At 46.2% G+C, this 27,734-nt stretch overlaps 1 protein-coding gene across 1 annotated transcript in view; it reads right to left on the bottom strand.

Moving 5' to 3' along the window:
- Window positions 1-8,112, bottom strand: part of LOC138510407 (acyl-coenzyme A amino acid N-acyltransferase 1-like) — a 727,070-nt gene extending 718,958 nt beyond the window's left edge. The window contains exon 1 of the mRNA XM_069626039.1: window positions 7,773-8,112. The gene's annotated coding sequence lies outside the window, so the exon portion shown is untranslated. The remainder of the gene's footprint in view (window positions 1-7,772) is intronic.
- Between the last annotated feature and the right edge of the window lie 19,622 nt (window positions 8,113-27,734).

The following is a 27,734-nucleotide window of genomic DNA, read 5'->3' as shown; positions in this document are numbered from 1 at the left end:
TCGGCACCTCCCTCACATCCTGTCCACCCCAAACACACAGGCGCCAGAGGAGGGCTTCAGCACTGAAGCCCGCCAAAGGCCAATGGACAAAGGGACCAAACCTGGTTTGGTGCGCAGAGTGAAACACAAGAAGGATCTTTCCTAAAAGAAACAGCGAAAAAAATCGACCGGCGTCTGTTTTTTACATATGGTGCCCAACACTGATCTGTAAAAACAGACGCCGGTCAGAAAATAGTTTGAGAGCAACATTGATTTTTTTGGTGAACCTAATGCTACAGAATAATTAGTCTTAGGTAGGTATTTAACATTCCAACGTGGTTCATTTAAAGTACCGTTAAATCATCAGATAGTTCTGTTAGCTGTCCAGAAAGGTTTAGAGAAACGGTGTGAGGGAAAATTCCTCTAGAATATATTCTCCGGCCATGACTGAGGAGGAAAGGGAGGGAAGGTACTTCTTCAGACCCTGCACCAAATGCGGGCTATGGAATGCGTTTGTGGAGGACAAGCACCTAAAATCCCTCGACTGCCATCACCCGAACCATAAAGAAGTAGAGTGTGAGATATGCCTCAGTTTTTCTAAGAAAACGACGAAGCACAGGCATAGTAGGCTGGTGACATGGCTTTAACACAAACAATGCCCCTGACCCTTGCTCCAAGCAAGGTCATACCTCGTCCAAGATCGGCCAGTCCAAGGAGCAGTCTTCTTTTAGGGCACCTCATCTGTGGGGGCCCAAGATGAGGGCAAGCTCTGCAAGTCGGAGTCCACCGGCTTTGCTGCTGAAGCAGGTCCTAAAGTGGATAGGGCGCGATCAGCATCACCTTCCACTTCCATTGCCAGCCTACCCTCCAGCTCCTCTTCAAAGATGACGTCTTCTACCCCGGCTAAGCTACCAGAGGAATCTGAGAAGCAGTGGACAGAGGAGAAGATGGCTGCGCAGCCCAAGCAGGCTCAACCGGAGCAAAAAAGGCAAAAACCTTGTTGGCGACTCCGTCGACGGCTATTACTACTGTGGCAGCTATGGGCGCTGATCCAATGAAGATGGCTCCCACAGTGCAGAAAGTGTCCCTTCCCCCCACAATGCAACACCACCGCAGAGGCTTTGGCAGAATCTGCAGGCACGTCAGAAGGGGTGACGGTACTGACACTGGTCCCAGTTCAAAACCGTTAGGAAGGAAAAAAGGGGGGGAGACGAGGAGGCCCCGAAAATGCCCTCCCAGGTCATCATCCAAACCATGCAGGTCTCCTCCACGGATGACGAAGAGTCCATGCTTACGGTCCACGATGATGACGAGGAGGAACAGGGCGAAGAGAGGGCAGGGCCTAGTTTTCCTGTGTTGCCTTCTCAACCGAGGGACATTTCCTTGGATATTCTATCAACTCTCCACACCTTGGTGTCAGAGATTCAGGTGAGAATGCCTCTGGCACTGGTACCTGTGGTCCCCCAGGTCCCCGATCAGCCTCCACCAAGGAAGACAAAGTGTCACCTGACGCCCCATTTCAACCTCCTCCACCACTTCTCCCCCAGCAGACCCAGATACGGGAATGGATACGGCCATGATGACAGATGACGACAAAGACATTGTTGCAGCGGACGGTGAGTCACCACAATTGGATGCCCCACATAGGTTTCCCCCACCGGATGAGGTGGGTTTGTTCCACTCCATGATAACCAGGGCCTCTGAGCTATTCCATCTGGTGCCTGAGGAAACCAAGAAGGAGGTCCTCTTGTATCAAAGGCAAGAGACCAAGAGGAAGATGATCATGGCAGTGCCTTTTATGGATGATATTTGGGAAGAGGGGCTAGCCCTCATGAAGAATTCTTGCACAGCTCCAGCCAAGAAAGATAGGCTGGAAAATAAGTATAGGGTACCAGACTCTGCAACCAAATGCCTGAGGTCACAACCATCGGCGGACTATGTGGTGTTGGCGGCTGTGAGGAAATGGTCGGCTAAACCCATCCTTGTCTTTGGTCCATCCGGACAACAAGGGGAAAAGGATGGACGCCATGGGGATGAAGGTGATTTAAACCACAGCATCCACAATAAAGGCGGCCAACGCACTGGCAATCCTAGCCAGGTACGACAGGGAGTTGTGGTACAAACTAGGACCGATCCTGGTGTCCCTCCATGATGATAAGAAGATGGAGGCCTTCGCCCTCTTCCAGGAAGGAGAAGTGGCATCGGATCACGCCATCACGGTGGCAGTGGACGTTGCTGACACAGGGCTTAAGCAAATAGGGAACAGTGCATGCCGTCGTCGGCAGGGATGAATGAAGGCCACTAACTTACATCAGGAGATCCAACCGAAGGTGCTGGATGTGCCCTTTGATGGGGGAAAAACTGTTTTGGAAGGTCTTTGAGGAGTCTGTCCAGGCCATCAAAGCGGATATGGTGACGGCCCGCTCCCTCGGCACTCTCCAGCAGCACCACTCGTCTTTTTGCTCCTCCAGGGGAAAATCGAGCAGGTCATCAAAAGGGTTCTCCATGTCTTAGAAAGCCTTCCCGATCCTTAATTCAAGAAGCCTACAGAGGCTGCTCCAAGACCTACGGTAGAGGAGGACAGCGTCGCCATTGCCCGCAGGGCAGGACACCATTGCCCAAGCAAGCCTGAAATGGTCAAGATGTCGGGCCTCCACTCATGCACCCGGGTGGGAGACCAGCTGATGAGGTTCTTCAGCGAGTGAAGAAAGATCACCACTGACAGATGGGTGCTAGATGCTCTCGTCCAGGGGCACACCTTGGAGTTCCAACACAGGTGTCCTTGTATTCTGGCAGTTCCTTGACAGGAGCAGCACATCCCTCAGCTTCTGGAAGAGGTACGAGCCATGCTACAAAAAGGGGCAATAGAGCTAGTTCCTCTATGGCTCTGGGTCTCCGGAGTCTATTCCAGATACTTTCTAGCCAGAAAGAAGACGATGCGGCTGGGGACCCATCCTTGAACTGCAACATCTGAATGAATACTTAAAGTCCCAAAAATTCATGCTTGGCCAACTGGAAAAAGGAGGCTTCTTGATGTGGTTGGACCTGGAGGACGCATATTTCCACGTCCCCATTCACAAGAAACATCGGAAATGTCTAAGTTTGTTGGTGCAGGGCCAGCACTACCAGTTCAAGGCCCTACCATTCGGCTTGAAGTCGGCCCCAAGAGTCTTCACAAAGTGTCCGGCACCAGTAGCAGCCCATCTATGTCCATAGGGCATGTATGTATACCTGTACCTGGACAACTGACTGATTTGTGCCCGCTCACAGGAGCTGACGGACGAGCACACAAAGGCGACCGTCCAACTATTGACAGATCTGGGATTCTCTGTCAACTATCCGAAGTCCTGCTTAACACCATTGCAGAATGCGCTGTTCCTGGGCACCAGACTCAACACAGTGTCTTGCCTGGCATTGCCCTCGGAAGAGAGGCTGGCAGCCATTCTAGGGAAGGTGCAATGTCTGTCATCGGCGAAGACGGCCATGGTGCGGGCCATCAAGTCGTTACTGGGCATGTCATCCTGCATCTACCTCATCCATCTCTGCGGGTTGCAGATGCGACCCCTACAGGAATTCTAGCTACCCGGTGGATGCAGGTGTCTGGAAGTTTCACAGACAGGATCCCTCAAAGTTAGGAGTTCCGATGGGACGATGGAGTGGTGGGTGGTCTGCTCCCACGTCACCCAGGGCATGGGATTTCAAACCCACCCCATACCAGGAGACAGTCACCACGGACGCCTCCCTGGAAGCTTGGGGAGCGTACACCGGACGTCTGATCACCAGAGGCCTGTGGTTGTCGGAGGAGAAGGATCTTCATATCAACATCCTGGAGCTACCGGCAGTGTTCTGGGCCCTCAAGTAATTCCTGCCATCTCTGAAAGGCAAGGTGGTGAGGATCTTCATGGACAACACCATCACCATGTTCTACATCAAGAAGCAGGGGGGCACTCGATCCCTGGCGTTCTCCAAAGAAGCTCAGGACTTGTGGCATGGGCTGTTGGACAGGGGTTATTACTCGTCCCTCTTCACAAGGCAGGAGTCGAGAACACCATTGCAGACTCCCTCAGCAGGGAACTGCACTCCTGCCATGAGTGGGAGCTTCATCAGGATCAGGTGGACCACCTATTCGTTGAATGGGGCAGACCCCAGATCGATCTGTTTGTGACAGCGGTGAACTCCAAATGCCAGATGTTTGCCAGCAGATTCTACCAGCCGAGGAGCCTGGGGGACATGTTCTCCTTCCCGTGGGAAGGGCTGTTTCTATGCGCGTTCCATCCATTCCCTCTCCTACTACGTATCATCAACACACTCAGACGGTGTCAATGCAGGATGATACTCATCGCCCCGGCGTGGCCGAAGCAGATTTGGTATCTGGACCTTCTCAGCTTATTAGAGTCACCTCCAGTCAAGTTGCGGGTGGTTCCAGATCTTCTCACCATAGAGGGAGGTACTATCCTTCATCACGACACAGGATCGCTGAACATGAAGGCTTGGCTCCTGCAGCCTTAGAGTTTGGAGGTTATGAGTTGCCAGGGGCTGCAGGGAGGTGCTCGCCAAGGCTAGGGTCTTGTCGACTTTAAAGTGCTACGGCCCTATGTGGAAGCGTTTTGCTAAGTGGTGCCGGTCGCAGAAGATGACCCCTCTGAGGGTCAAGGCCCCACAGATTCTTCCATACCTGCTATCCAAAAGCTGGACTGGTTCACACATCCATCAAGGTATATCTGGTGGTATCTCCCGCTACACAAGGTCCTTGTGGAGATCCTCGATGTGGTCCCATAGACTCGTCAAGGAGTTTTTCAAAGGACTATTCCAATCCTTCCTGCCGGTGAAGGCTTCTGCCCCGGCCTGGGAACTGAACGTGGTTCTGATGAGGATCTTGGGGGGGAGGGGCTCCTTTCGAGCCGACGCACCTGGCCCCACTCAAGTTTCTCTTGTGGAAGACGGCTTTCCTGGTGGCCATCAACTTTGCCAGACATGCGGGTGAGATCCAGGCCCTATCTTGCAAGCAACCGTACCCAACTTTCCACGAATCGACACTGGCACTGCATGCACACCCCTCTTTCATGCCAAAGGTTCTGTCATAATTCCACCTCAATGAACCTTTGGTGTTACCTGTTTTCTTTCCGAAAAATTTGTCGCTGGCAGAAAATGCCTTGAACTCGCTGGACGCTGCTTGTGCCCTGAAGCTCTAGGTAACACGCACAAAAAGTTTGCGGAAGACTTCTCAAATGTTTGTGAACTTTGGTCCTGTGAACCATGGTAAGGCCTTGTCCAAGGCTTCCATTTCAAGGTGGCTCTCTGGCTGCATCACTCACTGTCATCGAATGGCGAACCAACTGCCAACTGCTGTCTGGCCGCTCGATAGCCCACTCCACCAGAGTGATTGCTGTGACAACAACATTCCTTTTTGGTGTGCCCCTCAAGTACTCACTTGAGGTGAGTCTGTTCCTTAGGTAAGAGTTCATTGATTCTGTTGAGCTTTGCCAGCTCCTAGGGGTGTGTGATGTTGTACTGCTGTGTATTCGTTATTCATGTGCATGTGAATCCATGCCAGACCACATGCTGGAGAAGGTTTAGTTGACTTACCTGTAACCAGTGCTTAATTTGTAAAGAAATAAGTGCCAGGGCCCAAAAATTCTTGGCTCACTAATGCCAGACCCGGCTGCGCCACAGCATCAGCGGCACGGCTCAGTGCTAGATCAGCCCACCACCAGCCAATCACAATGCTGCTGCTCCATGTCACATCTTTGGCGCTGCAGCAACTGCTGGCACGGGATAGTGAGAAGGAGCACGTATATGTATCTTTGTTTATTACACAACTACTTTTATTTCATGTCTTAAATCACTGAAAGTACCGTGAAGTTACCTAGATTTTTCAGTTTGAAATTATCTTGCATTCTGGGAATTATAGTTTACCATTGAAGCCACAGTCAAATTCTTTTGGCTTAACATGTTGCTATACATATTTACATGCTGTCATGTGGCTTTATTATGCAATTTGTATTTTTTGTAAGTAAACTCTATAAGACATTATTACTGTACACTGTAGTCCTTGAAATCGCACTATTTGAGCCCATCTTTGTAATCCTGGTCAGACCCCTTCCCCACTCGACATCCCCTTAACCATCCTGGCCATCTCTCTGACTAGCCCATCTCCAGCCGTGCCAGCTCTCCAGTCTGCTCACCTCTTTATATGGACATGACCCCTGAACCTGTTTAATCCGTCCGGCAGCCGACACACTTGCGGGCTTTAGAAGTTGAATATTAAGTGTGTGTTTAATAAAGTGTGTTTTTTTAAAAAATATAAACACACTCAGCGTTGAATATATATGAGCAACTGGAAGATCGGTCACAATACATTAAGCAAGACGCCAGGCATTAAAGGTGCTGGCAGTGCATGGTCAGGTGTTATAAGAAATCAAATGTCCCTTGCCTTACGTAAAAGGAATATTGCAAGCCACATTTAGAAAATATCAGGTTACATGTATCTGTGACCAAAGGTGTATCCACATTATGATATGATGGGTTATTTATAACATGCTTAATACCCAGAGGTTTCCAAGCACAGACCCGGGGATCGAACCTGTGGCGCTCCGTGTTGTCTTGCTTCCAAGGCAAGCACGTTGCCCCTGAGCTATCCTCCCAAGATGGTACTCAGCTGTGGTCTGTGAAGCCTGAGCACTGGATTCATGCACTGGATTAATGGTTACCTCACTGCTTCATGGACCAAAAAGGCAGTTATTTGAGCCCACACCCATATTCCTAATTTCACTCTTAATAACTACATCACAGAAAGCTGCAGTTTCCTGTTTCTACAAATTAACTCAAGCATGCCAGATACTCTCAAGTTCGTCAGATGTATTATTCCTGATACAAATCCTGTTCCCCAAATGATGCTCGAATGATTTAAAGTTTAAATGATGGATTAAATATATAATTTATCTATGTATGTTAAATAATTAATTGAATTTACTCTTAAAAAAAAGAAAGTCTTATTTCACCGCCAACAGATATGGTCCAGTTTTCCATGCAAGCCTCTCAGTGCAGTTGTTTTTTTTTCTATTTAAAATGCATTATTATTCCCGTTCGGTTTTAAATGTTCTCAATACGGGTGCATGGTTGTGGTGCCACGAAACTAATATGCCATGCATTTGATAACCTCCATAAAAAAATACTCTTAATAAGCTCATGCCACCCTAATGCAGACTGAGAACTGACTTGATGCCCTCTTTAAATGACGTTTAACAACTCGTAGTTGTGTACGGTTTAAGGCAAACCTGATCACAAACCATGCACAGATTTTTATTAAAACATCACGAGGGTTTACAGCTAACGCAGCTGATCTTTTGAATTTGATTTTCGTTAGAGATCAATACCTCGCACACAATTTTGCACTGGATTTTCTTAGTATATCTCCTCCGTTACTCCCACGTTTGAAAGATTGGTTGAGTTTTACAGCACAGCCATAAAAAAAAAATAACGCTGTATCATACGAAAGGTCGCCTTACACCAGTGATGAGGTTGATGGTAATCCTCGCATTACGCAACATGTACCCTCAAATAAAGAAGCGTCTCCACAATACCACAATTTAATCACACAGTAAGCAAAGTGCAAACAAAATGACATATTTAATGTGACACCTCGGACTCTGCATGAAATTTGCACAAAAAGTTACCTTTTCAAAACACATACAAGTTAAGATGCACACAAACCCGTTGCTCGCAAACGTTGTCTGACAGTGTAGCATTTAAAAGGGTGCCACAAATGGAGAAAGGCTCATCTCTGTACTTACCAACAAAATCCGTGGGAAAAATAAAGCCGTCCTTTGGATTCTGGGCTTATTTTACGAACTTCAAAGGAAGTGTTCCTTTTCCAGGTGGCAGGAAGCTTTTGGGCGGGATGGTGAACGGATTATAACACGATCCTTCAGGTTGCATGCAAAGCTATTTTTTTCCAGTCAGTCTGAGATAAACTGTTCTGTTAAGCAGGAATGACCATTCTGTGAGGCAGACCAGGGCTGGCTTTCAGCTGATAGGAGCTCTAAGGGGGTTTCCTGTTTACAAAGCCAAACAACAACAGTGGCAAGGAGCGGGATGCAAGTTACGAGCCGTAAAAAGGAAACGGGCCTATCAGTGCCGTTAACGTTCACTGATGCATGGGTGAAATGCACTCCAAAGTTATGAGCATGCTGATGGCAGGTCAATTGAATGTGACCTAGAATTATGCTCTGCAGTTAATAATTGCGGGCTTTGGTGCCTGCCATCATGCACTGTAAAAAAAAAAAAGAGCCACTAGGAGCAAGGCGGCAGAGCTGCTCACTCTCAGATCACGCGACCCACCCCCACCCAAAACAATTTGTTTTGGAGAGAGCCTGAGCTGGGCTGTGTCCTCACAGGTATCATGCAGGCCCGGCAGGTGGCCGGAACACTGACAGCAGAGCCTCATTCATCACAGAAAGTTAACACTTAATTCTATGACAAGACAGGAGGCTCATATTATGCATTGCAATCTTTACTCTGAAACCACAGCAGCAAAGAAAATACTTTTACAAACAAAAAAAGTTTCCACAACACAACTAGATAGAGTTCAATGTCAATGTATGGGGAACTCCCCAATCCATCATGGAGGACAGGTCATGCCCTGCAGGGGACCAATGAGCAGGGACCCTCTTCTATATATGTCCATTACTCTAACCCCAACCCCTCTTTCTTTGCTGCTGAAATCCACAAGCTAAGTCACTCCTCCTAGTTCTTGACTTCGTGTTGAATTTATGGAGTTTAGAGTGCTATTTATTTATGTTATTAATGTTATTTTGATGAGTTTTATTACACTGTACTGTGGAAATGGTCATGTATTTTTCATGTTCCGTTGGTAACTGGCTGAGTGCCGTGTTCGTGTGCGAACGCTGACCTGCAGGTCACATTCATGCTTTGTAATGCTCCGCTGGGAGCCTTCTGCTTCTGCAGTGTTTGTTTATATTTCTTCAGCCCTGAGAGGCCTTCTAATCAGGCTGCGGCTATGTGTGAAATTCTTTCCCTCCAGGCAGTGTTATTTTTAGCAGCTGCCCCAGCCCCAGAGCCAGCACACGTTTCCCACAGGTGGTTTGGGAACGCTTGAAATTCTTTTCACTTGAGAGGAAGTTTTGTTTTTGTTTTTCTACAAGTTCATTATGTAAGCGGCAGTAGGAACCTGCGCACATTTTTTCCATGACTGTAAAGGCTGCAGCTTCTTTTACTCATTAACTTCCCGCACGTGTGTGTTTTTATGTTTACATGCGCATTGTCATTAGTTGCATACAGGCTAAGCCTGTCCGGGGGATCCGGCTGGGGGGGGGGGGGCAGTTTGCTAGGCCCTCCTTTGATGGGAGTAACTTCCATGAGCATTCCTGAAAAGGGCAGCTGTGTCCTCTTTTTAGAGTGAAACGCTTGTATTTCTACATTTAATTTATTTAGTTCTATGGTGGTGAGGGATGTTTCAGCCCACAAGAGGCATAGCTCAAGGAGAGGTTTGCAGGTTTACCAGGCCGAGGGGCCTCGCCTTTGGCGGTATACACATGTGGATGCGAATGTGTATTTATTTATAGGTATTCACATTAATGTTTATATATATTCATATAATATATATATATTTAAAATTGATATTTTATTTTGTGTTTAAATTGATATTTTCAGTATATATTAACACCAGTTCGCCTACTGAAGGGTGCTTTGCCTTCTTGGTAAGTGCTAAACCCGGTTTAGCTTCAGGTTCTGCCTGAATTCTATGGGGAGGTTAACCCCTCGTATACTGCTGGTTTCCAAACCCTGCGAGGGTGACCAGTTTCAGGTACTCTGGTGGTGCTCTGGAATGGTACCGTCACCTGCTCGGTGGCAGGATTGGCTTGTGTTTCTGCGAGGTGATCCCTCGTATACTGATGGTTCCACACCCTGCTAGGGTGAGCAGTTGAGGTACACTTCATCAGTGTATTCCTCACTTAAAGTTGGCAACTTTGTCGGTGTGCTGCATATGGCGTTGGTGATTACCTTAACGGTTTGTGTGCCATAACCTGTTTGGTTTCAGGTTTCTACCTCAGTTCTAATGCAAGGTTACCCCTCGTGTACTGCTGGTTATCACGCCCTGCTCGGGCAAACAGTTGAAGGCACAATTGCTCAGGGTATTCCTCCCTTATGGTTAGCAGTCTGTTTAGATGCTGCATATGGCAGATGTCATTATTTCGGTAAGCACACGGTAGCCTGCTTGGTTTCAGGCTTTGCCTGGATTCTGCGGCGAGGGACCCCCTCGTGTACTGCTGGTTGCCACACCCTGCTAGGGTGAGCAGTTAAGGTGCACTTGCCCAGTGCTCTCTTTTGCTAAACATTATGTTTAAGTGATGAATGGAACACATTGGAGTGTTCAGAATTGTCAGTGGCCCAGATAGCTCGGTAAGTAGCAGCTTATAGAAGGGCCGGGGGGGGTTTGGACCCCTGTGAGGGCGTAACCCCTCTTCTTTGGATATTTTATATGTCTATTTTATATAATTTATTAAGTACTTTAAAAAAAAGAGTGTGTGGAGGTTGTGGTAAAACAGACCCATGTGGGGGGTTGTACCTTCCTCTATAGACACTGGTGTTAACCTTCGTCTTTTAGTTAAACTTCTGTCGCCCTTTACCGTAGTTAGTTTCAGGACAACTCAGTCCTTCCTTAGGTCTTGCTTTCCCCGATATCAATTGCTCCACCCAACACCTGTGCTGATTAAGCTGCTGTATTTTCTCCCATGATGAGGAAGAAACAGATGATGCGTTATGCCTCTGTTGAGGTCTGCAGGGCTGGAGGCTCTCTATAGTGGGGACGGGGTTTCCCTTACTATTTGTCCCATTGGACATTCTTTTTACTATTGAACTGTTGGTGGAGACAGGGTCAGCTCGTGGGTAACTGTTCAGTTTTGTTGCATGGCAAATTGAGCAACCGTGTTCTACTTGGAGAAAGTGTTTGGGAAACACTTGATGATATCAGATATACGAGTTGCCAAACAATAACTTTAGGGCGCTTGCCCCATGGGGTTTCCTCCCAAATCTTGGCCTGTGGTTCAACTAACCGTCTAGCAGTGTGTTGCACTTTCTCCTCTGCTCGAGGAGTTCAGGCAGGCTTTTGTACCCTCAAGAGCGTTGCTTAATCTCTTTTGTTGTGTATATATATATAGACATATACATTTTCTACAGTGCACCGATTAGGGTGCTGGTTTTTTCTCATCCGTACTGACCCTACTGATACAGGTTCCTAATTTTGGAGAGGTCTAAATAAGTATTTTATCCTGCTGAGATCGATAAGTGAACACTTCACGTCACACACCGTTCGTAATAGTGATATGCACCACTCATATACCTGAGGGTTCGTAGTACTGTATAAGTACTGTTTGCTATGGACAATGTGCTTCATTTTCTTTTTTCCCTGATTCCCTTAGTGGCCAGTCAGCCTCACACGAATACAGAGACTCAGATCTCGGGTTGGAGGGGACAGTGGTCCCAGATTTCTTTCACAACCTGTATTTACGAGGCATTGATCATTTTTCCCTGAGATCTTTCCCCCTCATTCCCATGCTCGTCATCCTTGGGGGATATTGTATCATGATATACACCACGTGGAGTATCGCCCGATGGTTTTTCCGGTTTTTCTTTTACAGGAGTTCAGACTCAGGGCCAGTGCAGACTCGCACTAAGCATTTCCCTCCCGTCAGTTACTTTCCTTTGCGCTATTCCTGGTATTTCAACAGGTTAAGCAGAGCCTGTCCACGGTCAGGGGGTTGGTTAGAGTGTATTTATTTCTCTTAAGGGTGTTAAAAGCGGGGTTGTAATGTGGTCCTCAGGGTAGCCTTCTTCTGGGTTGCAAGGTTTTTTTCCCTTGGTTAAGTGGGGGAGGGTTCTCCTCATTTGTGAAGGCTCAATATCCCTTGGTGAGATAGAGGGGTCTGGGAGTGATACTAATCTCCCTTCCAAGTTATTATGACCCTCTATCACAATGTGTTCCAGCGTCTCTACATTAACTGTCAGAAGGTGTCTGCCAGTACGATTCCCAGAGGGCTGGGATATTTATATTCAGTTAATGACTTGATTCTCCTAGTCACCTGCACGGCAGGTGGACCTTTGGGTTTTCACAAGAGTTTGTTTTTACAATAAGGTGCCAGCTCAGGGTGCTGTGAGCTTCAAGGCTCTCCAATTTGACTGAAATAGAGGTTAGTCCTCTTCTGGTGTGCAGCTTCAGTTTAACTATTTAGTGATCGCTTCTTTGCAGTTTAGAGTCTTGCTAAGACTTGGAATTGGATGTCACTATGATGGTAGCGATTGGATGTAAGATACATTTTTTCTCCTTGCCAGGTTTGGCCTCTTAAGGATCAGGTTTGTAAATATCTGCTTCTTGTCATGGTTGCAGAGTTCTTCAAGTGTTCGGAAGGTCTGACGGTCTCCGGTTGGCGGTTTGACAGGTTTAGCTTCTCAGGGGGGCCCCTCTCTTCCATTCTGCTTCGGCCTCCAGAGGACATCCCGCCTTACTATACACATATGTCTGAAGACAATTATGGGTTAAGTCTATGGTTTTTCAGCTTTCCTCAGGATGGGTCATCCTGTTACAAATTTATAAAATGATTTTTACTCCCATTTTACCTTTTGAAGATTTGTCTTTCCCTCTTGGTTCCCCAGTGTAGTTATGTGACATGCCCTGATCCTAATGCAATATCTTCCTTTAATGCATGGGATGGAACCTAAAAGACTTTCCCCCTTTGGGGTACTTTTTCTTTATCTCCAGGAGAGCTCTGTGCTTATTTTCTTTGGTTTGCTTTCTAGGATCCCAAAGATGATATTAATTTAAATGTTTTAAATGTTTTATTGGACAACAGAGGCGTTTTTTACAGAGGAGTTTTGTCCTATCCTATTAGTAGGAAAACTGTGTTTAATGGTTTTTTCCCCTCTTTAACCAGTTGGTTTTGGCGGCCTGTAAAGAACACTGGAATTGGCACGATTTCCTGTTTTCTTGCATTTGACGATGCCTTATAAGACAGTTTTCGGGCGAACTAGTCTTGGTCGATTCTCTTGCGATCAGCTGATTGATTTCATGAAAGCATAAAAATGTTTTTTCCTTTCCTATTATTTTATTATATTTTATTAGTTTAACAAAGGTAGCGGGCGCCCCTCTCTCGCAAGAACAGACATGATAACCTGTTCAGTGGTTATTAACCACTTGAGAGTTCGCAGCCACTGCTTTTACCCACTGTGCCTTTCACAGATGGGAAATATCCATTTGCATATCAGTCTTTGTCCTGCCCGGGGGCAGTCCAGCACCGAAATACAATGGCAATTCCAATCTGAACGAGAGTACCACCAGCAACCCCATACACGTGTTTCACCCTTGTTGGGGATCATCAGTGAGGTGAAGCTGATGCCTCTCTAAGCACAGTGAGAGGGAGACCACGTCTGGTTGCCCCCAGGAGACCTAGGGTTACCAATCCCAGGTTCCTTAAAAAATAGTTTAACAAAGGTAGCGGGCGCCCCTCTCTCGCAAGAACAGACATGATAACCTGTTCAGTGGTTATTAACCACTTGAGAGTTCGCAGCCACTGCTTTTACCCACTGTGCCTTTCACAGATGGGAAATATCCATTTGCATATCAGTCTTTGTCCTGCCCGGGGGCAGTCCAGCACCGAAATACAATGGCAATTCCAATCTGAACGAGAGTACCACCAGCAACCCCATACACGTGTTTCACCCTTGTTGGGGATCATCAGTGAGGTGAAGCTGATGCCTCTCTAAGCACAGTGAGAGGGAGACCACGTCTGGTTGCCCCCAGGAGACCTAGGGTTACCAATCCCAGGTTCCTTAAAAAATAGTTTAACAAAGGTAGCGGGCGCCCCTCTCTCGCAAGAACAGACATGATAACCTGTTCAGTGGTTATTAACCACTTGAGAGTTCGCAGCCACTGCTTTTACCCACTGTGCCTTTCACAGATGGGAAATATCCATTTGCATATCAGTCTTTGTCCTGCCCGGGGGCAGTCCAGCACCGAAATACAATGGCAATTCCAATCTGAACGAGAGTACCACCAGCAACCCCATACACGTGTTTCACCCTTGTTGGGGATCATCAGTGAGGTGAAGCTGATGCCTCTCTAAGCACAGTGAGAGGGAGACCACGTCTGGTTGCCCCCAGGAGACCTAGGGTTACCAATCCCAGGTTCCTTAAAAAATAGTTTAACAAAGGTAGCGGGCGCCCCTCTCTCGCAAGAACAGACATGATAACCTGTTCAGTGGTTATTAACCACTTGAGAGTTCGCAGCCACTGCTTTTACCCACTGTGCCTTTCACAGATGGGAAATATCCATTTGCATATCAGTCTTTGTCCTGCCCGGGGGCAGTCCAGCACCGAAATACAATGGCAATTCCAATCTGAACGAGAGTACCACCAGCAACCCCATACACGTGTTTCACCCTTGTTGGGGATCATCAGTGAGGTGAAGCTGATGCCTCTCTAAGCACAGTGAGAGGGAGACCACGTCTGGTTGCCCCCAGGAGACCTAGGGTTACCAATCCCAGGTTCCTTAAAAAATAGTTTAACAAAGGTAGCGGGCGCCCCTCTCTCGCAAGAACAGACATGATAACCTGTTCAGTGGTTATTAACCACTTGAGAGTTCGCAGCCACTGCTTTTACCCACTGTGCCTTTCACAGATGGGAAATATCCATTTGCATATCAGTCTTTGTCCTGCCCGGGGGCAGTCCAGCACCGAAATACAATGGCAATTCCAATCTGAACGAGAGTACCACCAGCAACCCCATACACGTGTTTCACCCTTGTTGGGGATCATCAGTGAGGTGAAGCTGATGCCTCTCTAAGCACAGTGAGAGGGAGACCACGTCTGGTTGCCCCCAGGAGACCTAGGGTTACCAATCCCAGGTTCCTTAAAAAATAGTTTAACAAAGGTAGCGGGCGCCCCTCTCTCGCAAGAACAGACATGATAACCTGTTCAGTGGTTATTAACCACTTGAGAGTTCGCAGCCACTGCTTTTACCCACTGTGCCTTTCACAGATGGGAAATATCCATTTGCATATCAGTCTTTGTCCTGCCCGGGGGCAGTCCAGCACCGAAATACAATGGCAATTCCAATCTGAACGAGAGTACCACCAGCAACCCCATACACGTGTTTCACCCTTGTTGGGGATCATCAGTGAGGTGAAGCTGATGCCTCTCTAAGCACAGTGAGAGGGAGACCACGTCTGGTTGCCCCCAGGAGACCTAGGGTTACCAATCCCAGGTTCCTTAAAAAATAGTTTAACAAAGGTAGCGGGCGCCCCTCTCTCGCAAGAACAGACATGATAACCTGTTCAGTGGTTATTAACCACTTGAGAGTTCGCAGCCACTGCTTTTACCCACTGTGCCTTTCACAGATGGGAAATATCCATTTGCATATCAGTCTTTGTCCTGCCCGGGGGCAGTCCAGCACCGAAATACAATGGCAATTCCAATCTGAACGAGAGTACCACCAGCAACCCCATACACGTGTTTCACCCTTGTTGGGGATCATCAGTGAGGTGAAGCTGATGCCTCTCTAAGCACAGTGAGAGGGAGACCACGTCTGGTTGCCCCCAGGAGACCTAGGGTTACCAATCCCAGGTTCCTTAAAAAATAGTTTAACAAAGGTAGCGGGCGCCCCTCTCTCGCAAGAACAGACATGATAACCTGTTCAGTGGTTATTAACCACTTGAGAGTTCGCAGCCACTGCTTTTACCCACTGTGCCTTTCACAGATGGGAAATATCCATTTGCATATCAGTCTTTGTCCTGCCCGGGGGCAGTCCAGCACCGAAATACAATGGCAATTCCAATCTGAACGAGAGTACCACCAGCAACCCCATACACGTGTTTCACCCTTGTTGGGGATCATCAGTGAGGTGAAGCTGATGCCTCTCTAAGCACAGTGAGAGGGAGACCAGGTCTGGTTGCCCCCAGGAGACCTAGGGTTACCAATCCCAGGTTCCTTAAAAAATAGTTTAACAAAGGTAGCGGGCGCCCCTCTCTCGCAAGAACAGGCATGATAACCTGTTCAGTGGTTATTAACCACTTGAGAGTTCGCAGCCACTGCTTTTACCCACTGTGCCTTTCACAGATGGGAAATATCCATTTGCATATCAGTCTTTGTCCTGCCCGGGGGCAGTCCAGCACCGAAATACAATGGCAATTCCAATCTGAACGAGAGTACCACCAGCAACCCCATACACGTGTTTCACCCTTGTTGGGGATCATCAGTGAGGTGAAGCTGATGCCTCTCTAAGCACAGTGAGAGGGAGACCACGTCTGGTTGCCCCCAGGAGACCTAGGGTTACCAATCCCAGGTTCCTTAAAAAATAGTTTAACAAAGGTAGCGGGCGTCCCTCTCTCGCAAGAACAGACATGATAACCTGTTCAGTGGTTATTAACCACTTGAGAGTTCGCAGCCACTGCTTTTACCCACTGTGCCTTTCACAGATGGGAAATATCCATTTGCATATCAGTCTTTGTCCTGCCCGGGGGCAGTCCAGCACCGAAATACAATGGCAATTCCAATCTGAACGAGAGTACCACCAGCAACCCCATACACGTGTTTCACCCTTGTTGGGGATCATCAGTGAGGTGAAGCTGATGCCTCTCTAAGCACAGTGAGAGGGAGACCACGTCTGGGTGCCCCCAGGAGACCTAGGGTTACCAATCCCAGGTTCCTTAAAAAATAGTTTAACAAAGGTAGCGGGCGCCCCTCTCTCGCAAGAACAGACATGATAACCTGTTCAGTGGTTATTAACCACTTGAGAGTTCGCAGCCACTGCTTTTACCCACTGTGCCTTTCACAGATGGGAAATATCCATTTGCATATCAGTCTTTGTCCTGCCCGGGGGCAGTCCAGCACCGAAATACAATGGCAATTCCAATCTGAACGAGAGTACCACCAGCAACCCCATACACGTGTTTCACCCTTGTTGGGGATCATCAGTGAGGTGAAGCTGATGCCTCTCTAAGCACAGTGAGAGGGAGACCACGTCTGGTTGCCCCCAGGAGACCTAGGGTTACCAATCCCAGGTTCCTTAAAAAATAGTTTAACAAAGGTAGCGGGCGCCCCTCTCTCGCAAGAACAGACATGATAACCTGTTCAGTGGTTATTAACCACTTGAGAGTTCGCAGCCACTGCTTTTACCCACTGTGCCTTTCACAGATGGGAAATATCCATTTGCATATCAGTCTTTGTCCTGCCCGGGGGCAGTCCAGCACCGAAATACAATGGCAATTCCAATCTGAACGAGAGTACCACCAGCAACCCCATACACGTGTTTCACCCTTGTTGGGGATCATCAGTGAGGTGAAGCTGATGCCTCTCTAAGCACAGTGAGAGGGAGACCAGGTCTGGTTGCCCCCAGGAGACCTAGGGTTACCAATCCCAGGTTCCTTAAAAAATAGTTTAACAAAGGTAGCGGGCGCCCCTCTCTCGCAAGAACAGGCATGATAACCTGTTCAGTGGTTATTAACCACTTGAGAGTTCGCAGCCACTGCTTTTACCCACTGTGCCTTTCACAGATGGGAAATATCCATTTGCATATCAGTCTTTGTCCTGCCCGGGGGCAGTCCAGCACCGAAATACAATGGCAATTCCAATCTGAACGAGAGTACCACCAGCAACCCCATACACGTGTTTCACCCTTGTTGGGGATCATCAGTGAGGTGAAGCTGATGCCTCTCTAAGCACAGTGAGAGGGAGACCACGTCTGGTTGCCCCCAGGAGACCTAGGGTTACCAATCCCAGGTTCCTTAAAAAATAGTTTAACAAAGGTAGCGGGCGTCCCTCTCTCGCAAGAACAGACATGATAACCTGTTCAGTGGTTATTAACCACTTGAGAGTTCGCAGCCACTGCTTTTACCCACTGTGCCTTTCACAGATGGGAAATATCCATTTGCATATCAGTCTTTGTCCTGCCCGGGGGCAGTCCAGCACCGAAATACAATGGCAATTCCAATCTGAACGAGAGTACCACCAGCAACCCCATACACGTGTTTCACCCTTGTTGGGGATCATCAGTGAGGTGAAGCTGATGCCTCTCTAAGCACAGTGAGAGGGAGACCACGTCTGGGTGCCCCCAGGAGACCTAGGGTTACCAATCCCAGGTTCCTTAAAAAATAGTTTAACAAAGGTAGCGGGCGCCCCTCTCTCGCAAGAACAGACATGATAACCTGTTCAGTGGTTATTAACCACTTGAGAGTTCGCAGCCACTGCTTTTACCCACTGTGCCTTTCACAGATGGGAAATATCCATTTGCATATCAGTCTTTGTCCTGCCCGGGGGCAGTCCAGCACCGAAATACAATGGCAATTCCAATCTGAACGAGAGTACCACCAGCAACCCCATACACGTGTTTCACCCTTGTTGGGGATCATCAGTGATCTTCTTGCGAGAGAGGGGCGCCCGCTACCTTTGTATAATTATATTTTATTATATTGGCTCTATTGTATGGATCATGTTGTACTAATAAGATGCAAGGGCTTTGAACTTGCATAATATGAGCCTCCTGTCTTGTCATAGAATAGCTAATCCCCCACACTAACGTGAGATGGGGGTTTAGATTCTATTAAAGACAAGGAGGCGATTATTATCCCACCCACCCACCCTGGATATGATGTGATATGACAATTGTGACACGCATGTACACAGGTGGTTCAAGAGAGAACATTCTTTGGTTTGTTGTTTTTCCCAACCACCCACCCTTCTTGTTTGTTGTTCTTACAGCCACGAGTTGAGGTTCTCATCAGGAGTGTGGCTCGCAGTAACAAGTTGTGGAGTGCGTGATTTTGGATGAGAAGTCCTATCCAGAAGAACTTCGGCATAGATTCAGGCTGCGAGAAGGTGGAGATCTCCAGTTTTGTTGGATTCTTTCTCCGCGCTACGCAGTTCAACCGTTTCATTGGACTTCTGGTGCAAGACAGCTGCAGAAAGAGGGGTTGGGGTTAGAGTAATGGACATATATAGAAGAGGGTCCCTGCTCATTGGTCCCCTGCAGGGCATGACCTGTCCTCCATGATGGATTGGGGAGTTCCCCATACATTGACATTGAACTCTATCTAGTTGTGTTGTGGAAACTTTTTTTGTTTGTAAAAGTATTTTCTTTGCTGCTGTGGTTTCAGAGTAAAGATTCCAATGCATAATAATCGCCTCCTTGTCTTTAATAGAATCTAAACCCCCATCTCACGTTAGTGTGGGGGATTAGCTATTGTTAACTTTCTTTGATGAATGACTCTATCTCCACAGCAGCAAGCCGTGATTAGGGGCAGCTGCAGAGGGGAGTGGCAGGGCTGAAAAAACAGTGCTGGTGTTGGGACCAGCAACTACTGGCACAAATTAAGCACTGCCTGTAACTATTGTTCTCCAGCATGGGTCTGGCATGGATTCACATGCGAACCCTCTCCCCGGGCCCTCTGTGGCTCTTCTTGGTCATACTGCCACTTTACGTGCTACCAAATCTGAAGATGGATGCCAGAGGCATGGTTTATGGAGAGGACTGTCATTGGTTTAGAGGAGAAATGCAGTTTTAAAGTGAAAGTGAAACTTTTTATTTTTTTACCGAGTATACCCTTCCTGATGACGGGGAATATTCATGAGCATGTGAATCCATGCCAGTCCCATACTGGAGAACAATAGTTACAGATAAGTAACTTAAAGCTTCACATCAGTCAGTTTTTGTTAAATGGAGGTGCTCAGTCTGTTGCCACTAGGTTTGATTGATAAGTCTAGAAAGTACACACTTGGACTACCTATTTCCAATGTCAATTGGATTCTTGGGTGTCGTTCATTTAGATATTTTAAAAAAGGACTGTAATTCATTTTGGGGACCCTTCCAGATACCAAAGATGTTGTCAATATATCTCATCCACGTGCTAAATTTGGGCTGCCATATTGGGTGTTCTAAGATGTGCTCCGTCTTAAAAGCATACACAAACAAGTTTGCATACGAAGATGCCATAGAAGAGCCTATTGAAATGCCGGATATTTGAAAATAATAATCTTTCTGGTATTGAAAGTGATTTATTATATAGAATGATCTTTGCTAGGTCAATCGTAAAGACTTTATTCAATTGGAAGTATTCTTCGTGGAACAGAGCCCATTCCACCGCATCAAGTCCTTCACTATGAAGAATGGATGTGCATAGGCTTTGTACGTCCAGGGTGAATAATGTCCAGCCAGGGTTGAATTCAGTCAATTGTTCTAACGTCATTAGAAAATGTGTTGTGTCTCTTAGGTAAGTGGTGCTCTTTTGTACTCTTGGTTGTAGGAATTCTTTCTACATTTTTAGCAAGAAGATCAAAAATGCTGTTGTTCGCAGCTACTGTGCGTCTTGAGGGGTGTGTTAGAAGGTTTTTATAGATTTTCAGTAAACCATACAATACGGGCATAATAGGAAATTTGTTGATTAAATAATCTTTGGTGCATTCAGTTATCCATTTTTCATTGAGGGCATTGAGTAGGACGTCTTCATAATGGGTCGAATTGTGTCCATGCGATCATGGTCTATGATCAAGTAAGTTTCTGACATTGAGAAGTGTCAAACAACTTTGGATGTAGAAATCACTTTTCATGATTACAATGGCACCTCCTTTGTCAGTAGGTTTAATAATTATAGTTTGATCTTCTGCTAGTCTAGTTGTTTCAATGGTTCGTGTTGATGTTTTCTTAAATTGTGTTCTATGATGTCAAAATACGTAATAGACTTGAGATCCCACATCATGGAGTTCTCAAATAAATCAAAACCAGGATTCTTCACACTGGAATTGAATCTACTTTTGGACCTCATTTCAAGATATTCAAAGGTTTTGGATCTTTCTTCCATCAGTGGTATGAAATCGAAAAATACCTTCAACCTCATTATACTTGTAAGTTTGGCTACATTGATATGTTCATCAAATACTGTGCTATTGTTGGTAGGGACAAATTATAGACCTAAGTTGAGGAGGTTAATTTCTTTTTTGGATATGGTTCTGTTTGAAATATTCACTACTAGATCGCTTATTGTTTCTTGCCCCTTAGCTTTCTTGTGCCCTCTCCTTGTTTTTCTGCCCCTAAAAAAAGGATGTGCATTGGTAGATGTCATAGGACTACCTGTTGGTGGTGTGGTAAGTTCAGGATGTACTTCTACTGAGTTACTATTCATGGATGGTGTTGCCGAGGGAGTGGCACTATGTTCCTTACTGCTTCCTGAGGTATCACTTGATGGATCAGTTTCTTTCTTCACCAGTGTTTCTGGATTGTCTGGGTTGATTGGGCTGTCTATTGGGTCGGTATGATTGTATCTGCTGGTTGTACTCTTGCCATGTGAAGATAATATCCGTGAGTAATTGAGTGTCTCTCCTGAATTTCCTTATCTCCCTTTGTTCAATATGGTGCTTATGTTTCCAACTTCCTATTGGTATCTTCTAGAATTGTTGTCAATTCCTCTTGAGATAGTAGTGTGTTTGACTGATCTTTAAGCTCTGTAATATCTGAGTCGATCTTAGATAAAGATTTTGCTTGTGCCTTCATTTTCAATATAATTAGATCGAGGGAGCATTTGTTGAGGATCTGCTCCCATTTCTTTACAAACTCACTATTTTCTTTACATAGGCTGGGTCGTAGATATATCCTGAGACTTCGAGGTATCCTTTCAGCTTTGTAGTATTGGGCTAGGGTTGAAACGTTAAGTTTTTGTGAGATTGCTCTCCTAATTATCCTTTCTAAGTTATTTATGATTTTTTCTGGACTATCTATTGTGGGAGTGGTTCTTTCAGTAGCCTTATTCAAATCCAGTATGCAAGAAGCTTCCTCTTCGCTAAAAGCTAGCATGCTACTGTGTTATCGCTATTTTGTAAGTGGTATATGATTTCTTGATGCTATTCTCTATGGAGCGCACAAGCAAGGTTAATAGCTACATATATCTATATTCTGCAGACACTTACTTGAAATTGACTTCCTTCAGCATCTTTGAATCTCACAAAACACATACCTCTTTATGAGGTAAGACAGCGCCTTTAATCAAAAATTCAAAGCATTATGGCACCTCTGCATGTCTTACATGAGTCACACTTTTGAAAGACACTTTATTATTATTTTTTGAAGATTGGACAGTCGATGTGGAATTGTGACTAGAACAAACCTTATACTTCAGGATTATGCAGCAATTCTACAATCCTTCTACTTCATGAGTATGCAGCAATTCTAAAATAAGAGGTAGGATTCCTTACATTTATTTATTTAACCATTACTGTTCAACCCTATTTGATATATCGTGCAGCAATAGCATAGACTCAATATACTACTCTCCCTAGAATCAAAGAGATGACACAGCCAACTCTCTCCTTTTCCCAGTGTGGGAATACAGTCTAAAAGGACCTCACTAATAATTAGAGCACACCCTGTGAAGGCCAACAAGGTGATGCAATGATATATACTGAGTTTAATGTAATTATGTCACCATTAGTGATGCTATACTCACTCGTACATTTGATTTACTTTGTAGATGAGAGCTGAAGATTGATACAAGTACATGAACTATATGAGTATGTTGCTCATGATTAAGGGATTATGATTCCCGAAACGCGTTGAGCTCTGTTTACACTTATTTTTTGCAGGAACACTATTTTTGTGATAACGACTTCTGTGAAACAATAATAAATGTAACTTTCATATATTGTATATTTTAATTAATTTGGTTATTTACAGCCATCAAGTATTTTTGCCTACTACAACAAGACTTGACTGACTATATTGATAGTCCATGTGGTGTGCAGGGGACGGGAGTGCCCACTAATAAAAGACACTTACTTTTTTGTGATTATATGTTAGCGAATTCTGGTGCCTGAGCCGCATTTTCTCCCCTACACCTGGCAACCTTTCTAAAATTAGCTCTTATAAATCAGACCATACCTATTGACTAATCAGGTGTGCATTCGGGGACATTCCTCTGTAGTCACTTCTGAACAGGACGATTTCCTGGTCTGGTCTAAGGACAATCACACACATAATGGCCTCTGTTACCACAGTACATGCAGAGATTATCTTGTCTTCTTTGCTGCCTTTCTCCTGCAGTTTAGAACCCATGAAATCTTTATAGGGTCAGGTTGTCCTAGTTCCATGGTTTTGGTCTGAGCATGGCTTACCCGACGGCTTGGAGTAAAGACATGGGTTGCTTCAAAACTTCAGTGATTGCTCTTATGCTTCTGAAGTTGTTTAACGCGTGGAGGTTGGAAGGGGGGGACTAGGTCCATAAAGCATCCTGTAACCCCTTCTTAAAACCGTGTTTAATCACTGTATGTTGGAATTCCTCAGACCACTGCACCCCTGTGACAGGTTTCTGGAAATGTGTGATGTAGGAAATCTGGCCATGTGATCCTTGCTTTAAGGTCCACATCTGTACTCTTTGTTTGTTCAGAATAGCGTCTTTCGAACATCTTCAATACTACACTGAAGCTGGTTTATTTAAGAAGGATGGGGTTGTCCCTGCTAAGCAGTGGTGTCGCCCATGCCATTGCATCACCCCCAGATGGGACATAATGAATGTCACTTTTGCTTATTCGGGAGGGAAGAATGATGGTCCCCTTCAATAACACAAAAACATAGAGACAAATTGAGAAAGTGGGAGCAGATATTGATTTGGTGGTAGGGGCTGATTGTTGGGCAACAGGAAGTAGAGGAGGAGCCAAATGCCTCTACCGGAAATCCCGTCCCAATTCTTCCTATATGTTGGAAGCTGGACATTTCGACATGCACAACGCCAATAATGGTATCCATCCCAAGAACGATCCTCTAAACAAGGCAACCTTTGAGAAAGCCCTATATGATGTACCCGCGGAGAAATGACAGCCTCTTAAAGGAGGTTCCTGAAGAAGTGTGAAGATGAATGAAAGAGACAATTGGTGACGTCACATGAAGTAGAAATGACGCACCCAAAAGAAATGCTGAAGATGAAAATATATAGACCTTATAGAATCTGATGACAAAGTGAAGAGTCGAGTAACATTTAATTGCATGAAGATTGCACATGCAAAGAGCAGTGAAGAAAATGCAAATCGCTTTATAACTGTACCGATGCTGTAGCACAAGTAGACAAAGTAATCATAAGGCTGGCTATACATAGCGAATAGACTGCAGGTGGTGCCGCCAATATATATATATGTGTGTATAGAATCTGGATGTTCCACGTTGTGTTTAAGCAAACTAGGACCCCAAGAGTGAAAGGGCTGAAAGTTTGGCAAAGTATAAAAAAAACAGCTGACGATGAAGGAAGAATCGAGAAGGCTGGTTTGGCCCAGCGTCAAGGGTTGAGGCAGCAAAGAAACTGGTTATCTATTCGAGAAGATACAATGAACGTGAGAAGCGAGGCAAGATCCTGTTGAGGTGTAATGGAAAAACACTGAGTGCCAGGTTTTATTCATTTAATAGTATTAAATACGAAGAAAGGAGCTCAAATATGGTCCAGATGAAAATAGATTTTGGGCAAACCACATCGAGACTGAAGATAAGGTTGTGCTCACAATCCCTTTTATTCTCAGGTGCAGTGATATTCGCAAGGCTGAGTTCAAAGACAAAATTGAAATGGCAGACAGCAGGAGCGATGATGGATGATAGGCTTATTAGGTGGGAAGGCATGGTCAAGTCCACCCACAAGCACCTGGGGTAGCAGCTTGCGTGTTGATAGCGAGTGGAATATCCCAGAAGGTTACAAGCGTGCCAACCAATTGTAGAGGGCCACAGAGCAAAGATCCCTATAGTTTGAAAGCCATTGAAGCATTGTGTATTCTATGACCGCGAAGATGACTTGCACTAGGGGTGGGTATAAGTTGTCCCCTGATGTTAGAGATCCAATCATAAGCCTATCCCCCAAAGAAAGTATAACTAGAGGTTCTCCTTAAACCTATCACAACTCCAAGTAGGTTTTCTTATTTTGCACGTAGTATGTCACTGATGACATATTTCTGTTTATAAATGTGTTTTTTCATGTGAAACATTGAAAATGCTTGTGCGACGTCTGTTGATGTCCGTTGAACTCCCTGTTTTAGGCAATTGCAATTAAAACAGCTAGGTTCTGCCAACTTCCTGAGTCAGTCTTATTGGTGTCAAAGTAAATTCTGCATCCCCATCTATCTAATAAATTGTTACTCGCTTAAAGGGCCCACGGGTTCATGTGGTAGCAGAGAGAGGATGGTTAAGAAGATCCATTGACCAGTAGGTTTCTAGTGTTTCGGATAGTCGGACACCCTCCGTCATCTAGCCGGAAGATCAAACATTTTCCTGTGGAGAGTGGCCGATATAGAAAACGTGCAAGAAGATCGATATAGGTGGGACGGTCCCTCTTTCATGAAATCCCTCCTGGTTTCCACAGGGGCTGAGCGGACGAAAGGCAACAGTGGTTGGTTTGAGGAGGGGACTATACCAAAGGTCTTAGAGCTGAAGAGCAAATGGTGAGTAGGTTGAGGGGAATGGCAAAATAAGGGGATGGGATTGTGGTAATGCAGAAAAGTAACGGGGAGTTGTTTAAAATAACGAGGAGCATTATAGTGAAAATTAGGAGTGTTTGTAAGGCCTAGTTTCCTACCTCAAGGCAGGTCTAGAAGGAGTCATTTCAAAATCCCAATCGGGGATAACTAGGCGGCACATAAACAGGTTTATGATAGGGAATGATCCAAACTCAAATCAGAGTATTTTAGGGGCTAGGAGAAAAGGAGTAGCATGGTGTAGATGTGAAAAGTCGAATAGTCTAAGTATTTTGTAAATGAAAAAGGTGGCGAGCGACGAGAATAAACTGTAAGGTTAAAGAAGAGATAAAAAGTTATTGGGCTGAATTCAGAGGGTAAACAGGTGGTCAGTGCAGTATCAGACAGATCAGCAGGGGAGAGGAAGATAGAAGGCAGAAGCAAAGAGGAAGGTTCTGGGGTACTTCCGAAACCAGAGATGGTTCTGCTCAAGTTTCAGAGAGGCAGGGAGGCCGTTCGAGAGCAAGGCGCTAGCCGAGGAAAGAGTTCTACCCCCCAACTCGTTGCTTGGAGAAGCAAGTGACCCTCAAGGATTTGGAGGTGGAGGAGCGAAGAGCTCGAGTAGGAAGATATTTCCAAAGCGAGAATTGGAAATATATCGGTCCCAGGCCCCAGAAGGCTTTGTGGACAATGCAGAGGGTCTTGAACTTCATCCTTGCAGCCACTGGGAGCCAATGGAGAGATTTCAGGGCTGGAGAGATGCGATCCCTGGGCCTGAGGCCAAGGACACGTCTTGCAGTCCTGTTCTGGATGAATTGTAAAGGACGGAGAGTAGAAGCAGGCATATTTAAAAAGAGGGTGTTGCAGTAGTCCAGCCTAGAGAGAACCAGAGCTCTGGAGACAGTGAGCTTCTGGGGGAAGATGAGGAAAGGAAGAATGCCTCTGAGGAGATGCAGCTGGTAGTTTGACTTCTTAGAAATGTCAGGGATGTGAGGAGAGAAGGGGAGTGTGGAGTCGAAGATGACCCTAAGGTTCTTATCCTCACAGGTGGGAGCAGGAAGAGGGCCAAGAGTGGCCAGCCAGAGAGTGACAGGAAAGGAAGGTGCAAGTGTGCCGATGAGGAGGATCTCCATCTTACTGGCAGTAAGGCAAAGATCATTGGCAGCACACCACTCCTGGATTGCAGACAGACAATCCGGGATGAGGGAGGGAGAAGAGGCAGCAGAGGGGAGCCTGAAAGTGAGCTGAGGGTCATCTGCATAGCACTGAAACTTGGGCAGAGAGAAGCAATGATGTGGGTGAGAGCTGCAAGGTATTGGTTGAACAGCCAGGGAGGAAGGTTACACCCCTGTGGAACACCACAGGTAGAGAGTGAGATTGAGGAGAGGAAGGACCCAAGTTTGACCTGGGATGGTTGGTCCAAGAGGAAAGAGGTCAGCCAGGCCAGGGCTTGATCAGTAGTACCCAGGTTATTACGGTGCCGGTTCAGCAGGATGGCATGGGTGACCATGTCGAAAGTAGAAGAGAGATTGAGTAAGATGAGGACAGAGGGATGATTAGCATCAAGGTTAGAGAGCAGGTCTTCACAGTTGTTCAGGAGTGCAGTTTCCGTGCTTCTGGATGCTCGGAAGCCAGACTGATGGTCATGGAGACAACCAACAGATTCAGTGTGAAGATTAAGCTGGGAGATGGCCAGCTTTTCCAAGAGTTTGCCCAAGAAAAGCATAATGGAGATCGGGCGATAGTTTGACGGATAGGAGGGGTTGACTGAGGGTTTCTTGAGAAGGGGGTGCAGAAGAGAATGCTTCAGGGGGAAGGTAAGGTTCCAGTGGTGAAAGAGTTATTGCAGAAGTCGGCCAAGGCTGGAGTTAGGGTGTCAATGTGGTCCTTGATGATTTTAGAAGAACAGGGAAGAACCTGTTTTGACGAGACTTTCATAGATTGGTCTTGTCTAGAAACGTTGTCAGGGGTGAACAGAGGAAAGGCAGAGAAGGGCATAGGAGAGTTGGCCACAGGGAGGCCAGATGTAGAGGAGAAGGTAGATGGAGAAGGAGTAGAGTCGGAGAGGGTGGACAGGATGTCCTGGGTTTTAGAGATGAAATGAGAGGCCAGGGACGTGCAGAGGGTCTGGGGGGGACAGGAGAGGTGGAGATTGCAGCAACATTGGCCAGCTCCTTGCAGATTTTAAAGAGTTAGGCCAAGTTATTTGATGCTGCAGACACGCAGGTTTGGAGGTGAGCTCTCTTCTTGTTGAGGACAGAGAGTCAGTATTGCCTT

Source organism: Ambystoma mexicanum, chromosome 6p (assembly GCF_040938575.1).
Source record: "Ambystoma mexicanum isolate Mex_15411 chromosome 6p, UKY_AmexF1_1, whole genome shotgun sequence".
NCBI lineage: Eukaryota > Metazoa > Chordata > Amphibia > Caudata > Ambystomatidae > Ambystoma > Ambystoma mexicanum.
The sequence above is the reverse complement of the archived record's forward strand: the minus strand, read 5'-3'. Positions and strand labels throughout refer to the sequence as shown.